The sequence below is a fragment of the Camellia sinensis genome, chromosome 13, assembly GCF_055761805.1.
Source record: "Camellia sinensis isolate YWXY chromosome 13, ASM5576180v1, whole genome shotgun sequence".
NCBI classification, from domain to species: Eukaryota; Viridiplantae; Streptophyta; class Magnoliopsida; order Ericales; family Theaceae; genus Camellia; species Camellia sinensis.
In genome coordinates, this window is record NC_138973.1 from 34,733,849 (window position 1) to 34,751,236 (window position 17,388).

Consider the following 17,388-nt stretch of genomic DNA (forward strand, 5'->3'; position numbering starts at 1 on the left):
CTTAGTCGCATTACATTTAGGATTGCATACTAGAGTTGCATTTTGTACATGCCATGTCATTCTGTTTGTTGCATTGTGTTTGGAGTAGGGTTTAGTCCAAACACGGGAAACGAGGAATGTTTCATACTCCAAGTGATCAAACGTGCCTCGATTCCCGGTCACCGACACTCTTGACCATCCATGATGGAGTTGTTGGTTTTAGTTGTTTATATGTGCATTCATGTCCCATTGAGTCGTGCAATCCGACTCCTCGGCCATCATGCATCGAGATGCGTGATTGGTGGCACGAGGATCGAGGACTACACTCCCTGGAGCTTGTGCAATGATGGGGAGAGTGGTCATGCACACATATGTTGAAAATACTTTGCCATGCCCCTTTCTCGCTCTTTGTTGCAGCAAACCGAAAACCAGCAGCAAAAACTGGTCAGCAGCCTTCTGGAGCTTTGTATAGTGTTCTGGAACCAGTTGCAAACAGAGGCAAATCGGGGCATCGCGATGGATTTCCCGACAAGGCGACTTGAGCATGCATGCATCCCTATCATTCGGAACAGAGCTCAGGCAGTCCATTTTGTTTAATTTGCATGCTAGTTTCCTTACTTACTTAGTTAATTCGTTAATTAATTAATGTTGTGTAATAATTAGTTTAATTAGCTTAGATTAGATAGTTTATTCTGTACTATTCATTCGGACCCGCCGAGGAGGGCAATGTTGTAATAAGTGTGCGTGTGTGTGTGATGCATGCCTTCCAACCCCACGTCTTTCTCCTTTTTATTTACGAGCTTATGATAGTTAGTTTAGGGCACGTTTCGATTAGCATACTTATGCTCGCATGTTTGCATCCATTTATCTGTCTTGCATGCACCAGGCTCGGCGCATCATACTAACTGCATTGTATTTCAATTCCGAGTTGAATACGTGTTTCAGTTGTTGCATTTCATATGCCATTTTAGAATAGCCGAGCCTATCTTAGTTGCATTTTTGCATGTGTTGCATTAGGCATTTCAGCATAGTTAAGATTCATGCATGATTTCTAATTAGCTTCTTTCTTTGGCTTGGAGTACTCGGTAAGTATTTATGCTTTAGCATCCTTGCATGTGTGTGAGTGACTGCCATGATAGCATGCTTACCATGAGGCTATTTGCTTATGTGATATAACTGCCTGAATGCCTGTGGGTGAAGGTTGGGTTATTTGAATTGGAACAATTCACCAATTGAGAGTTTTAAGCCCACTTGAGAGTGGCAAAATCATGTTTTCTTAAGCCCACTTGAGGGTGGCAAATCCACGTCTTAGCCTACTTGTGAGTAGCACCATCAAACTATCTTTCAAATAAACAAACATGAAATGTTTTGTTCCAACTTAAACGATCCAGTCTATACTTGTATGTTGTGTGCATCACATAGTAATTCTAGGCTAATAACCGGAATAAGAGCACATAATGTTTTCAAAACTCGATATCATGGTTAGTAGAGACCGATCTTTGGTCGGGCGAGCGGGGGTGCTCACGAAGTGACCTTCCCCAATCGTACCCAAGTTCCTGAGCCGAGGCAACTTTGGTGATGACGGACACGTGGCCTTAGGCACGAGTCAGGGTTTCCTAAATTCTCCCAAAATAAAATATTTAGGTGGCGACTTTGTATTTGGCAAAGCAGTCCATGTTTGACACTTCTTTCTAAATATCAGTTTTTCAAAACAATTTGCCGGATTTGGACTCTTTAATGATTCATCAGTCTTGCATTGCACTCCGCGAGATTAGATATAGGACCGTGACATTGAGTCCAAACTGTAGTAAGCCCCAATGAACAAAACGGTATTCCCTCCTGAGACGTTCGGGGTCGTCTACATGGACACGTGGATGTTAAATCTTGTACTCATACCAGTATACTTGTATACTGACCCGTTTTGTCTCTTGGCAACTCGGGTGCATTCTGTTCGAGCGCAGCCGAGCTTCCTTTGTAGGATTAATTGGGGCTACGGTGGTGACGTGGAATTACTTTAGTTGTTGGACATGTCGTTTGGACTTCTTTTGTTTCCTTGAGCTTAGGGTTGATATTAGTTTATGCATTTATTATTTTTTTTTATGACTTTAGTATTGGAATAATTTGGCATGGTTTGTAACCGTACTTTATTTAAGTTGTTTTAACTAGTTGTTGCTACCTTAATGTTGAGGTGTTGGTTAGTTATAAAATTATGATAGATGGTTTGGTTAGCATTTAATTTTTTTGTTTCACCCCTAAGATTTGGATGATGGAATATTATTGGGGTTTAGTCCTAATTTAATATTTAATTGTCTGAATTTTGGGGCATGACATGATTGTTCACTCGGCCCCCCCTTTTGCCGTATTCTAACTTTCAATCAGCCCCTCGCTCAACTGATCTTTATGGCCGATTAATTTATTCGGCATCCAGAACGTACGAGACGGGGGCGAGTATAATATATACCGATTAGCCAAATGTGTACTCGGCCTATCTGCGTCTCCTATTATTCGGCTCCCACAATTGCTCCCCAAACTCCCCACTAACACTGTTTAGTCGGCGTGTTTGGTTTCAAGCTTGAAAATTCAAAAATTCAGCGGTTAATCTCATTCCAAAGCGTATCAGAGCGCACACGTTTCTTGGTCATCATTACAAGTTTCCGCCTCTTCGTACGCTTCCTCTATTTAATGTGGTTTAAAACTTTGTCTCTTCGAATGTATATTTTGAATTCTCGAAGTTTTTGGCTCGCCTTCTAGTACAACTCCTCCACTTCGCGACCTCTGCAACTTCCTTCTGTCTCTCATTATCCCTTCTGCTTCCTGTAAGTTCTCTTCTCTTTCACTCCCAATACCATTTCCTTGTTTACTTTTAGTTTTGCATAATCCTTAGGCTGGCTGCGATGGCAAAAAATTTGAAAGAGCTCCTTTCCACGGATCGAATTTTCGGCTTTCGACGCAATTATTCCATTCCCGATGACGTCCATCTGTCACTTGTGGCAGACAACACCACTGATATGTAGAGGACCGATAAGAGCACAACCATCTTTCCTCTTCTATCGATTGCTGAGGGCGGAGTCCGTTTTCCCCTTCATCCATTTTTAAGGGCCGTCCTTCGACATTGGGGCCTAATTCCTTCCCAGCCTAACGTGAATTTTTTTCGCAACATAATGGGATTATAAAGTTGAACCGTCGTCTTAGGATTAACCTAGGCATACCTACAATTCAGCATTGCTATGCCTTAGCCAAGTCTACTAGCCGGCTGGGACGCTATTTTCTTAGGGCCAAGGACACCGACCATCATTTAGTGACCATGCTTGCTAGCTCTGGCAAGCGTGTTGACAACGTGATGGTCGTTGTTCGAGGCAACTAGGAATTTGGCGAGGGTAAAGATCACCTAGATCCCGTGCCAAGGTGAAAAGGTGATCTAGGTGGTCGTATAGCTCACTCTAGTTGCTTCTATTTCTGTATATGTATTCGGCTCTCCTTTCATGTACTTACCATTTTGTTTGTGCAGACAACGATTTGAAGAAAGTGTTGGTTTCAGCCGACGACGCTGTACTTGCGGAAATTAAAATCGCTCTGCAGTGCATTGGCCATCCAAATCTTCAGAAACAAGGAAGGGCAGCTCATATTCTCTTGCGATACGCGCCAACCTATGCAACGTTTTCGACGGCAGACCATATTCCAATTCCGAGAGGCGAAGATCATCTTACAGCCTTTATCTTCCCCAACTTCAAAAGCCTAAAGGAGATTGGTTTAGAAGCCTCTGATTCGAAACACGTGGAAGAACAAGTAGCTGATCAGATCGCCGAGGACCAGAATCAGTTGGAAGCCGAGGTAGACGAAGCCCTTAACTCGGCGTTTGAGGAAGCTGGGCTGAATTTGTCCAACCCTCCATCCACATCAAGCTGAGGGGACATCTTCTTTGAAGACATTTTTACGAACTTAGGAGACCTTCCCGGCGCTTACCCTGAGGATATGGTTAGGGAATCACTCTCGCAACTTGCGCGGAAGAAAAACGCTGAGAGGATGGCCGCTAGGTGGAACGTCGAGGCCGTATGATAGGAAACTCCACCCGCCACGGTCGCTGAGTCTACTCCGCCTGTTATTGCAGAAGAAATGGCTCAACCCGAAACGGCCGAGATGGAGCAGGTGGGGTGGACCGACGAGGTTGAGCAAATGGGAGAAAAGCGCCCCGCCGAGCAAGAGGCCATGCACGATGAGGACCAAAGCGATAAGCGGCCGTGCGTTGAGGAATCAGACTTGGTTTTTCCGTTTACGATTCAACCAAGGATAAGAAATATGCCGATTGACTCCGATTCATCGACTTTGAGGGACCCGGCTGTGGCCTTGGCCTCCTCAATATCCCTGCCGATCGACAGAGTCGTGTTTCCCGCGGAGCCAAATTTAATGCTAATTGCTTTGGCCGCTCAATCGGCCTTATCGGTACGTTACTTGTCTTATCTGCAGTCTTCCGTCTAATTACATAAATATTTATAAATATTTTTGTTATTATTTGTTTGTTGTAACTCTATTTCCTTGTTCCGTAGACGGTGGGTAGGATCGTCGAGATCGGCCGCCGTCAACATGACGCCATAGAACAGATCGGCCTCTTGAAAGCCGAAATTAATAATGAATATAACAAGGTTGTGGCAGCCTCTCAAAGGATCGATTATGAGGTAGCGCAAGCGGCAGAGGAACAAGCGAGAGCTGACTTTGAGGCTGAGCGAGCTAGAAATTCTGATCAATTAAGGCTTGCCGTCGAAGAAAAGGCAAAGGCAAGCAATGATGTGCTTAAGTTAGCCTAGGAGGCAATCGCCAAGCTAGAAGCCGACTTGGAAGAATTGAAGAAGGCAAAGGAAATAGCCGACTCCGAGACTTCCAAAGCATTCAAAGTTGGGAAGGAGGCCGCTTTGGAAAGCTACGCAGAAGAAGTGCTGAAGTTCGAGAATTGGGGTTTCAAACACGGCTGGGTCAAAGCCCTCGCTGCTGCGAATGTGACATTGGCACAGCTGATTCCATACGAGCAGGTGGACATTGAGCCGCTGGCGTCTGACCCTGAGGATTGATTAAGGAATATTTTCGTTTTTGGTAGGCATCTTAGATGCACAATTTTTGTAGGTTTTTGTTAGTAGATTTTCATCTCTTTGGATGTAAGCCGATTTTCATGTGTAAAATGGCTGCTATTAGCGCCCAATTTATTAATGAAAATTTTCTATGCTCTCGAGTTTATTGCATATATTGTTTGTCTTTTTAGTTCATTAATGACAATTCCTTATGGTCTTCTGTTTGTTCTACGAGTAAATAATTAAAAGAATCAGTAGTTACCAATTTGTAAAGGTGCATTAAAATTCAAGACTAAATGAGACGGCATAAGTATTCGGCCGATTAGATTAATGAATTTGCCCTTGACCTGGCTGGTTCATGAACTAAAACACCGAATATCGGTGGCTCATGGAGTGGATGGGGCACTTTAGCCGATTAGATTGATGAATCTGCCATTGCCCCAACTGGTTCATGAACTGAGACGCCGAATAAAATGAGCTCATGAATATTGTACTGATAAATATATTCATGGAGCGGCTAGGGCACTTAAGCCGATTAGATTGGTGAATCTGCCCTTGTCTTGGCTGGTTCATGAACTTGAATGTCGAATACCGGTGGCTCATGGAGTGGCTGGGCCACTTAAGCCGATTAGATTGATGAATCTGCCTTTGCCCCTGGTTGGTTCATGAACTAGAATGTTGAATACTGATTTCTCATGGAGTGGCTAAGGCACCTAAGTCGATTAGATTGACGAATCTTCCCTTGCCCCAGCCGGTTCATGTACTGAGATGTCGAATAAAATGAGCTCATGAATATTGTACTGATAAATCTATTCATGGAGCGGCCGAGGCACTTAAGCCGATTAGATTGGTGAATCTGCCCTTGTCTTGGCTGGTTCATGAACTTGAATGCGAATACCAGTGGCTCATGGAGTGGCTGGGGCACTTAAGCCGATTAGATTGATGAATCTGCCATTGCCCTGGCTGGTTCATGAACTGGAATGCCGAATACCGATTTCTCATGGAGTGGCTGGGGCACCTAAGCCAATTAGATTGACAAATCTGCTCTTGCCCCAGCTGATTCATGAACTGGAACGCCGAATAAAATGAGCTCATGAATATTATACTGATAAATCTATTCATGGAGTGGCTGGGGCACTTAAGCCGATTAGATTGATGAATTTGCCCTTGCCCTGGCTGGTTCATGAACTTGAATGCCGAATACCGGTGGCTCATGGAGTGGCTGGGACACTTAAGCCGATTATATTGATGAATCTGCCCTTGCCTTGGCTGGTTCATGAACTGGAATGCCGAATACTAGTGGCTCATGGAATGGCCGGGGCACATGATTCAATTGGCACCAGGCTCTTGAAGGGTAAGCATTAATGAGATCACCTCGAAGGTGCTGCACTCGTATGGAATAAATGGGGTGAGTGCTTCGTGTGCGTAGGTCCCATTAGTGTGTTTAAACTCGACTTACCCTAGTCGATTGAGGAAGGCTAGATAATTGTGAATGTCAAATAGACTATTCTTTAACAGCAAAAGAGAGGGGAGGGCATTGGCTGATCTGGACGCAGAGATGAATTGAAGTGGCGAGCTTATGCGCATGGGTAATAAAATGCCGAGGGAGCGGGAGAGGCGCCAGTCCCCATGTCGTCGAAGTAGGTCACCCAGAAGGGAAAAACAACAACGGGGCAACTCCCCTTAACCGCGCTCGAGGGAAGAAGCCGGTGGGTCATCGCGCCCATTGAGTTTTGTGGTTTTTGTGGGGAACAAACTGATGACAGAAGTAGATTCAATTGTGCACAACCCAGGTGTGGCAGTCGAGTTCGCTCGACAGATTTTTCCACCAGAAGTCCAGCAGTCAATGGTCGGTCGGCGGGACTTCGAAGTGTTTCGGGAAGGAATCCATGGAGCGATGAAAGGGTTGTATACCGCCTATGAAGTCGGCATGTGTCTACGTGCTGTGCGGCGGGAAATAGAGCAGAAGGATGAACGCATTCAGAATTTAGAAGCTCGCGCGGAGAAGGCTGAGCTTGAACTGACGAAGGGTAAGACAGCCGAGACACATTCAGCCGACCCAGTTAACCCAATTATGGAGGAGAGGGTGACCCAACGGTTGATAAGTCATGCGATTGTCGATCGAGATACGGCAAGTATGTTTGCCATAGAGACTGCGAAGGCCGCGGCCTATGAACGAGGCTTCCACGACGGTCAAAAAGTTGGGATTGACAAGACGAAGGAAAAGCTCACTGAAGAGGTTTGCCGATGCGAGAACCGGTGGTTCAAGCACGGTTGGGTTAAGGTCCTTCGTGCCGTGGAGGCTCTCCGGGCAGCAGGCATTGACTCGGCGTTGCCATTATACCAGAGCAACGATTTTTCTTTTACGGCTTACGAAATCGAAAAGAGTGACGACGAAGGTGATACCAAATAAAGATGAATCTATTGTAGCGTTTAACGCAAGTTGAATGTAAATTATGTAATTTCGATCAATCTAATAAAACGTATCATTTTAAATGTTGGAATATTGTTTATGCTCTTTTGCCGTTCTTCGTCTATTCTGTCTACGCTTGTTAATCATAATACAAATAAAAGAAACGCCGAGTTTCGAGGCGTCTTGTCTCGTCCAATCGTGGCTTCTACAAAGGGTGCTCTGAATCAGGAGATTTATTCGGCCCAATCGTGGTGTCAACGAAGTGCACTCTAAATCCGGAGGATTATTCGACCTAAAAGTGGCCTGCACGGATGGCGTTCCAAATTCGAAATATTAATCGGCCCAAAAGTTCTCACTTATGGGGCTCCGAATTTGGAGACTTAACTGAGCCAATCGTGATATCCATGAAGGGTGCTCCGAATCCAGAGGTTTAATCGGCCCAAAAGTGTCATGCACTGATGGCATTTCGAATTCGAAATATTAATCAGCCCAAAAGTTCTTATTGATGGGGCTCCGAATTCAGAGACTTAGCTGGGCCAATCGTGATATCCACGAAGGGCGCTCCGAATCCGAAGGTTTAATCGGCCCAAAAGTGTCATGCACCGATGGCGTTCTGAATTCGAAACATTAATCGGCCCAAAAGTTCTCACTGATAGAGCTTCAAATTCGAAGACTTATCTTGGCCAATCGTGATATCCACGAAAGACGCTCTGAATCCAGAGGTTTAGTCAGCCCAAAAGTGTCATGCACTGACAGGCTCTGAATTCAGAGACTTAGCTTGGCCAATCGTGATATCCACGAAGGGCGCTCCGAATTCGGAGGCTTAGTCGGCTCAAAAGTGTCATGCACTGATGGGGCTCCGAATTCGGAAACTTAGCTTGGCCAATCGTGTTATCCACGAAAGGCGCTCCGAATTCGGAGGCTTAGTCGACCCAAAAGTGTCATGCACTGATGGGGCTCCGAATTCGGAGACTTATCTTGGCCAATCGTGTTATCCACGAAGGGCACTCCGAATCCGGAGGCTTAGTCAGCCCAAAAGTGTCATGCACTGATGGAGTTTCGAATTCAGAGACTTATCTTGGCCAATCATGATATCCACGAAGGGCGCTCCGAATCCGGAGGCATAGTCGGCCCAAAAGTGTCATGCACTGATGGGGCTCCGAATTCGGAGACTTAGCTTGGCCAATCATGTTATCCACGAAGGGCGCTCCGAATTCGAAGGCTTAGTCGGCCTAAAAGTGTCATGCACTGATGGGGCTCTGAATTCGGAGACTTAGCTTGGCCAATCGTGATATCCACGAAGGGCGCTCCGAATCCAGAGGCTTAGTCGGAAGACTTGTTTTAATAAGCTGAATTTCAGTGAGGAAACAACAAACTTTGTATTCAAAAAATGAAACTTGTACACGGTGAACATTCAAAACAAGTATCATGCCCCACAAGTTGGATTAATGATAGAATTTATGCAAATGCGTGGAATTCGAAGGCCGTGGCAGACTTCTCCCAGACATGTCTTTGAGCCATTATGCCCCTACTCCCGCGATTAAGTCGATCTGATAGGGGCCATCCCAATTAGGACCCAATTTTCCATCAGCCGGATTCTTGGCAGCTGGAAGCACTTTCTTCAGAACCAACTCTCCTGGTGTGTAACGACGTAGTTGAACATGTTGATTATACGACTTAGTAAGCTGCTGCTAGTACCGTGCCATGGATGCAAGGGCACGGTCTCTTCGTTCTTCAATCAGAATCAAATCCAAGGCCAACATCATGTCGTTTCGGCCAAAATCAAAAACTTTTGATTTCAAGGTTGGGAGGCCGATCTCCAAGGGGATGATTGCCTGCGTTCTGAAGCACAAAGCGAACGGCGTCTCCCTAGTGGACCGCCTCGGAGTAGTGCGATGAGCCCATAACACACTTGGCAGTTCTTCGACCCATCTGCCTTTAGCTTTCTCCAGCCTCTTCTTGATGCCGTCCAAAATAGATTTGTTGGAGGCTTTAGCTTGGCCATTACTCTGCGGATAAGTCGTGGTGGAATAATATGGCCAAATACCATACTTGCTGCACAGTTCCTGGTAGACACCGCGATCAAACTGGGTGTCGTTGTCTGAAATAAGTCCTCTTGGAATGCCGAATCGTGTTATGATATTTCTCCATACAAAACGCTTCACATCATTATCTCGAATATGCGTTAGTGCTTCCGCTTCCACCCATTTTGTGAAATAATCTGTTACGACAATCAAAAATCACTTGTTGCTCGGGGCGCAAGGCAATGGTCCGACGATGTTAAGTTCCCATTGGGCGAACAGCCAAGGACTGGTTATAGAGCTTAACTCTTTAGTAGGCAGATGGGTTAAGGGAGAACTTCTGGCACTGTTCACATTTCTTCACGTAACATTCGGCATCAGCTCTCATTGTCGGCCAATAATACCCCTGTGTCACAACACGATGAGTCAAAGAGCACCCGCCAGAATGGGCACCACAGCTACCTTCATGTATTTCAGTCAGTAGTCCCTCAACTTTACCCAGATGAACGCATTCTAGGTACGGGCCAAAAAGGGATTTTTTGTAAAGTTTTCTTTACGGATCCAAATAGTATCGCAGGGCTTTGTTTCGCAGCTTGTGTGCTTCTTTCTTATCCGACGGGAGTTGCTTGGAAGATAGGAATATAGCAATGGAGTTTATCCAACTCAGCTCTGATTCTATGACATTGATCTGGACTTCCTCTGAAGGGCCAATGCTTGGCTTAGGGATGAAACCCACTTCAATTGTCTGTTTAATCTCTGAGTTAATGGAGGAGACAAGGCAAGCCAGGGCGTCTGCATGTGTGTTCTAATCACGGGTTATTTGGTTCAATTCATGATGGTCAAATTTTGCCAGCAAGGAATTTGCCGTTTTCATGTAAGTGGCCTTACGGTCGTTTTTTGCCGCGTACTCCCCCTTTAGCTGATTGATCACCAGTTTTGAATCACAAAATATAAGCAGACGTCGAGCACCTAGGAGATGTGCATTCCGCAAGCCGGTTAGCAGGGCCTCATATTCGAAGTCGAGTTTGATAGCCTGCTCAATTATTGCCCCGTTGGGAGCCATTATCACTACTCCGGCCCCGCTACCACGTTGATTGGACGATCCATTATAGTACAACTGCCAAATGTCCCCAACATAAATTCTCCAGTTCGGCTTAGGTTGAATTTCATCAGACTTGAAGTCGGCAAGACCCCTAGTGAATTCGGCCACAAAGTCGGCAAGCACTTGCCCCTTGATTGAGGTTCTAGGCAGAAACTGAATATCATATTGGCCGAGTTCAAGAGCCCACTTTGAAACGCACCCTGATGCTTCTGCACTACGGAGTACCGACTAGAGGGGGTGGTTCGTTAGAACCCCGATGGTATGCCTCTGAAAGTAATGCATCAACTTTCTTGTTGCCATGATGAGGGCTAGGATGAGTTTTTCCAACGGAAGGTAACGTGTTTCGGCGTCAACCATTGCCTTGCTCACATAATACACTGGCCGCTGCTTCCTAAGCTCTTCCTTTAACAGTACAGCGCTGATGGCCCAGTCGGAAACTGCCAGATATAAAAGGAGCGGGTCACTTGCCGAAGGTGTTGTCAAGAGTGAAACTGATCGGAGGTAGGTCTTCAGGCCGTTGAAAGCGGCTTCGCACTCGGAGGTCCATTCGAAAGCCTTACTCTACCGTAGAGTATGAAAGAATTGTCAGCAGCGATCTGTGGAACGACTGATGAACCTGTTGAGTACGGCGGCCATCCCTATCAACTTTTGAACCTCTTTCACCGAACAAGGGGAGCCGAGTTCCAAGATTGCTGTGATTTGCCTCGGGTTGGCTTCGATTCCTCGGTGGTTGACAATGTAGCCAAGGAATTTGCCGGATCCGATCCCAAATGCACACTTGGAAGCGTTCAGCTTCATTTTGTACTTGTGTAAAATGCCGAATGTCTCTTTCAGATCGGCCAGATGAGTTTGCTCTTCTTTAGACTTGACCACCATATCATCAATATACACTACCATAGTTCGGCCAAGTTGCTCCTTAAACATGACAGTGACTAGTCTTTGGTACGTTGCCCTCGCATTCTTCAGCCCAAAAGGCATTACCTTATAGCAATAGGTCCCTCTTGAGGTGAGGAATCCAGTTTTGTCTTCATCTTCCGGATGCATGGCAATTTGATGGTAGCCTCTATAGGCATCGAGGAAGCTCATACGTTGATGATGCGCCGTGGCATCCACGAGTTGGTCTATTCTGGAAAGAGGAAAGCAATCCTTGAGACAAGCTTTATTTAAGTCCATAAAATCCACACAAACATGCCAAGTCCCATTTTTCTTCTTGACAACCACAGTGTTCGACAGCCATGTAGGATAGGTAACTTCTCGGATTACCCCGGCATTAAGCAACCGGTCAACTTCCTCAACAACGGCAGCAGTGTGTTCTGCAGCTGACTGTCGACTTTTCTGAATAATCAGCTTACATTTAGGGTCAACGTTTAAACGGTGCTGCGAAACAGGCAGATCCACACCTGGCATCTCATATGGTGTCCATGCAAATACATCAAGGTTGCTGAGCAAGAAGGAAATTAGCTGCTGTCTATCGGCTTTATTCAGGGAGGCACCGATCATGAAGAACCTGTCTAGATTCCCGTCAATGTCAACTCGATCTAGGGCTTCCGTGGCCTTTCCACTTGGGAGTCGCCCAACATCGTCGAGACTCTCTCGATCCGACACTTCAATTGAATTTACTTCCAACTCTTTTGGTGTCTTTGCGGCAGGGAGATAGCATGCTTGTGCCGATTTCTGGGAACCACGGATTTGCTCAATGCCGTGCTCTGTCGGGAAGCGGAGCAGTTGATGATAGGTGCTTGGCACGACCCGCATGGTATGCAACCAAGTTCGCCCCATAATGAGATTATACGACGAAGGAAGCTTGACAACCAAGAATTTCACATCCACCGATCGGGATCCTACACGAACTGGTAGTGTGATTTTGCCCAACGGGTGCTCCGGATTAGCGTTGAAGCTGAATAATGGATAAGGAGCCGGAGACAGGTCCGACACGGCGAACCCGAGCTTGATGAAGGTCTTGTAATACATAACCTCCGAAGTACTCCCCTGGTCTATGAGAATGTGTTCAACGGTGAATCGGTTTACGTGTAGTTCGATGACCAACGGATCAATGTGGGGGAGTGTTATGCCGATCAAATCAGAATTGTCGAAGGTAATGTTTGGAGCTTCATGGGGTTGTTTTGCTGGTGTGATTTGCTTTTGGGGGTAAAGATGCGACTGAATTGTATGTACTGTGGATGACGTCGGCAGGCTGTATATCATATGGATTACGTCGAGTGGAGGTGAATCCTACCGTAAAGCTACTGCTTTTGTCGAGTTGTCTCTTCGGACGTACTGCTTAAGCCGACCATCTTGCACCAATTCCTCTAGGTGATCCTTCAATGCATAACAACTCTCTTTATCATGGTTGTGGTCTTTATGATACTCGCACTGCCTATCCCGTCTCCTCGTGTCGGGAGGTCCCACCATTTTGGATGGCCATTTGAAGAACGGAAGGTGTTGGACTTTGGACATAACCGTGCTGATCGGTTCTGACAACTCCGTATATTTCTTGTCCGCGCGCCTTGTGCGCCTGCTATTTACTTGAAGTTGTTCACTAGCTCGGTGGGAACATTGGTCATTTGTTCGGCGTAAATCCCGTCTCTTGTCTCATTTAGCCCGACTCTGTGATTTAGGGCTCCGTGATGGTACAGAGCTTATCTGCTGAACAATCTCAGAAGGGGCCGTCTTGTTGGTCTTGTTCCCGGCTTTAACCCGCAGAGCGTCATCTTCCAGTTTGCAATATTCCTCGACTTTCGTCATCAACGACCAGACTATTTTGGGGGGCCTTCTAGTCAAGGAACTGTGGAAGGCACTATCAAGATGCAACCCCATTTTAAAGGCGGTGATGGCCATGGAGTCGTTGCAGGCGTCATCCACAAGATTAAAGCATTCCCAATAGTGTGCCGAATACGCTCGTAAGGTTTTCCCTGGTTGGATTTGCATTGCCCAGAGAGAGTCGGCTTGCTTCGACTGGACCTCATTGGTGATGAATCTTGCCTTGAAAGAATTCTGTGATTGATAGAAGCTCTTAATTGACGCCGGTTCCAACTTGTAATACCATCTAACGGCCAATGGTCCCAAGCTGCTTGGAAATATTTGGCACATAAGAACCTCGTCGTCTGCATACAACGTCATGGCTTGCTTATAATAACGGATGTGGTCAGTGGGATCCGATTTTCCGTCGTATAGGGTGAATGATGGAGCCTTAAACTTTTTGGGTAGTATTGCCTTTGCGATCTGTCGCACAAAGGGGTCATGTTGGTCCTCTTCATCCGAACCATTTCATCTTCGTTTATGGCGTGCACGTGGACTCTCTTCGGAGGAGCTGGTGGTTTCGACTCGTCCCTTCTTTTTGGGTTCTGGGGATAATGAGTCAGAATCACTGTCACTTTCTTGTCTTTGGGCTCGAAGTCGTCGGCCATCTTTCCTCAGAGGTCGTCTCGGATATTAGCGTATAGCTTGTTTGGACTTTGCCACTTCCAAGCCAAATCCTGATGGAGACGCTTATTCTCAGCGATCATATTTTCCAACATCTGTTCGTTTTGCTTTGCATGTTCCATAATCGCTTGCATGGTCTCATGTGCTGAAGTCGGGGGTGAGGTATGGGCAACGGAGTCGAAGTTCAAGGCACATCTTGCGGTGATATTCTCCTGTCCCAGCATGTTTGTTGGAGTGAGGTCATCTCTCAGTGTGGTTTCGTCAGCGACTATCGGAGGATCTTCCGTTACGCCCGCCATGGATGTAGTTGAGTATTCCCACAGACAGAGCCAATTGTAGGGAAGTGGTTTGGAAATACTCCTTGGATCCAATGGGATGCTCGAGATCCTCAGCTAAAAACCTGAAAATGAATGAACACTCCAGTCGGGGGTGTCAGAATTAGCACTCCGACTGACAAGTCACTGTATGCTCTCTTTGTTACTTGTATCTTAAGTAAAACGTATTAATTCTCACATACCTCTCTTTGGTTGTTGTTCTTCTATTTATATACGCTCCTGGTCCTCAGGATAGGACCCACTCTTGACCCATCATGTGATTGTTCACTCAGCCCCCCCTTTTGCCGTATTCCAACTTTCAATCGGCCCCTCACTCAACTGATCTTTATGGCCGATTAAGTTATTCAGCATCCAGAACGTACAAGACAGGAGCAAGTGTAATATATATCGATTAGCTAAATGTGTACTCGGCCTATCTGCGCCTTCTATTATTCGGCTCCCACAGTTGTTTTTAACATACGTAATGTGGGACGTAATTCCTTACTAATTGTTTTTTGACGCATGACGTGAATTTCTTACTAATTATTTTAATTTTGGAGTGTCACATCATACTTGCCATGTGAATTCCTTACTAATTGTTTTTTGGTGGTGGGGTGTTTGTGTGTCATGTTGTTCGAAAAGCGCACTAATAGCTTTTTAAAGTTTGGTTATTTTTAACACGCGCAGTGTGAGACGTGAATTCCTTATGAATTTTTTTTGGCGCGTGACGTGAATTCCTTACTAATTATTTTAATTTTAGAGTGTCACATCATACCTGCCACGTGAATTCCTTACTAATTATTTTTTAGTGGTGGGGTGTTTGTATGTCACGTTGTTCGAAAAATGCACTAGTAACTTTTTAAAGTTTGGTTGTTTTTAACACGCGTAGTGTGGGACGTAAATTCTTTACTAATTATTTTTTGACGCATGACGTGAATTCCTTACTAATTATTTTAATTTTGAAGTGTCATATCATACATGCCACGTTGTCTTATCGTTTGAGTGTCACATTAATACCTGTCACATTGGAGTATCACACCACACTTGTCACAAAATCCAAAAAATAAAAGAGACTTTTCCAATTAACTAGTGAGGATATATCTGTCTAACCAATACCTATCCACATTTGAAAAATGATTTACTGATCACACACTACACCTAATAAAGACTCCTCAATCAATCATATAAAACATTGGACCAAATGGTACAGAAGTTCTCAAAATAAGACTTTTCAATAAATTTCTCTTAAAAAAATTAACTAAAGATAACATAATTTAAAAATTATTTTTAAAAACTCAAAACTAAACATATTTATGCTCAAAAATTTACCACCACATTTCTTTATCGCCTATAAAAGAAGTGGGAAAAAAAAAAAAGAAAAAGAAAAAGAAGAAGAAAAAAAAAGCGAACGGTAATTGTTATCAATTTACACCTCAATTTTTTCGATTCAAATGGATGTCATTTGCTGTCGTAAGTAGAAACATGTGACTACATACATTTGGCAGCCCTACTGGAATTTTTTTTTTTTGGTTAATTTTTCATTGTTATTAATTAATTTTGTAATATTCTGTTTTTTTTTTTTTTTGCCCTTAACTTTATTCTCAGTTTCAATTTAAAATTTGATTAATATCTATCTTATTTCAATTATATATGAAACTATGATATAATCAACCAAACAAAAACATAGGGGTTGTTGCAAAAATGCTTTTGCAGGAACAGACCTACTGGAATTTTCTTTTGTAATTTTTCATTGTTATTGTTATTATTATCGTTATTGTTGTTATCGCTATTATCGTTATTAATTATTAATTTTGTAATCTTCAATCTTCACTTTTCTGCTCTTAATCTTGATTCAGTTTAGATTTAAAATTTAATTTATCAATTCAATTAAATTAAACTATGTGATATAATCAAGCAGAACAAACTAGGCTTCGTTGGGATGCAAGTTGGCTTTTTGATTTTTTGGTTATTTTAGTTTGGAGTTAAAAAATATCGTTTAGAATAGATTTTTTTAACTTTTGTGAGAGAAAAAATATAATTATTATTGTTTGGATGTGAGAACATTTAGCCTGGAGCTAAAAAACTTATTTTGCATTTTTTGTGATTATTTTAGCCCCAACCCAACCTGACCCAACCCAACTTCCCAAACGATGACTTAAGATGAGAAAGATTTTAATGGCACAAGGTGAGCTAAAAAAAAGGGCAAATTGTGACAGTAATTCTTGTATTTTGATTCTTATGTCATTTTGGTCCCTATAATTTTAATTGGCTTGATTTTGATATTGAATTTATGATTTTGTTCTAATTTGGTCCAATTGATTATAACTCTTACCATTTTTTTTTTTTAGAGTAGCATATGTTATATCTTTTAGAGTAAAATTAAAAACCTAAGTGAGTTAATCTGAACTAATTCAGTAATTATTTTCAGTCAAAAATACTAACGACATTATCAATTAGACCAAATTAACACAAAATTTAAAATTAAGGGTCAAAATTATACGAATTGAAAATATATAGACCAAAATAATATAAGAGATAAAATATAAGAACCACCGTGTAATTTATTTTTAAAAAAAAAATCACTATTGTGCAAGAGAATTTCAATAAACAAATAAATGGAAAATGGATGCAAGACTCATCAATATATCAATATCATTACATGTCCATCTTTATAGCTAAGATTCCCAGCAAGTTCATTGAATTTTCCAGGAAAATGCATCATTGTACTTCCCGTCGGGTCCGAATCCGTCTCACATAAGTTCACAAAAAATTCTTAACCTATCTTATAAGTGTGTCATACCTACAAACCTTCAAGAGGTCTTTTCTAATAAAGAAAGAACAAAATTATGCTTACTCTTGTGGTACAAAGCGGACAATATCTTGGTGCGCCATACCAACAAACCTCCAATAAACCTTTTCTAATTAAGAAAAAAAAACAAAACAATACATGTTTTATAGTGCAAAACGGATAATGTCTTTGGAAAATGTTTGAGAGCTCTAGAAAAGAAGTTCTAATAGCTCTAATGTGTGTGTGAGTCCTATCTGATATGATGTTTTGACCTTTTTTCTTCTTTCT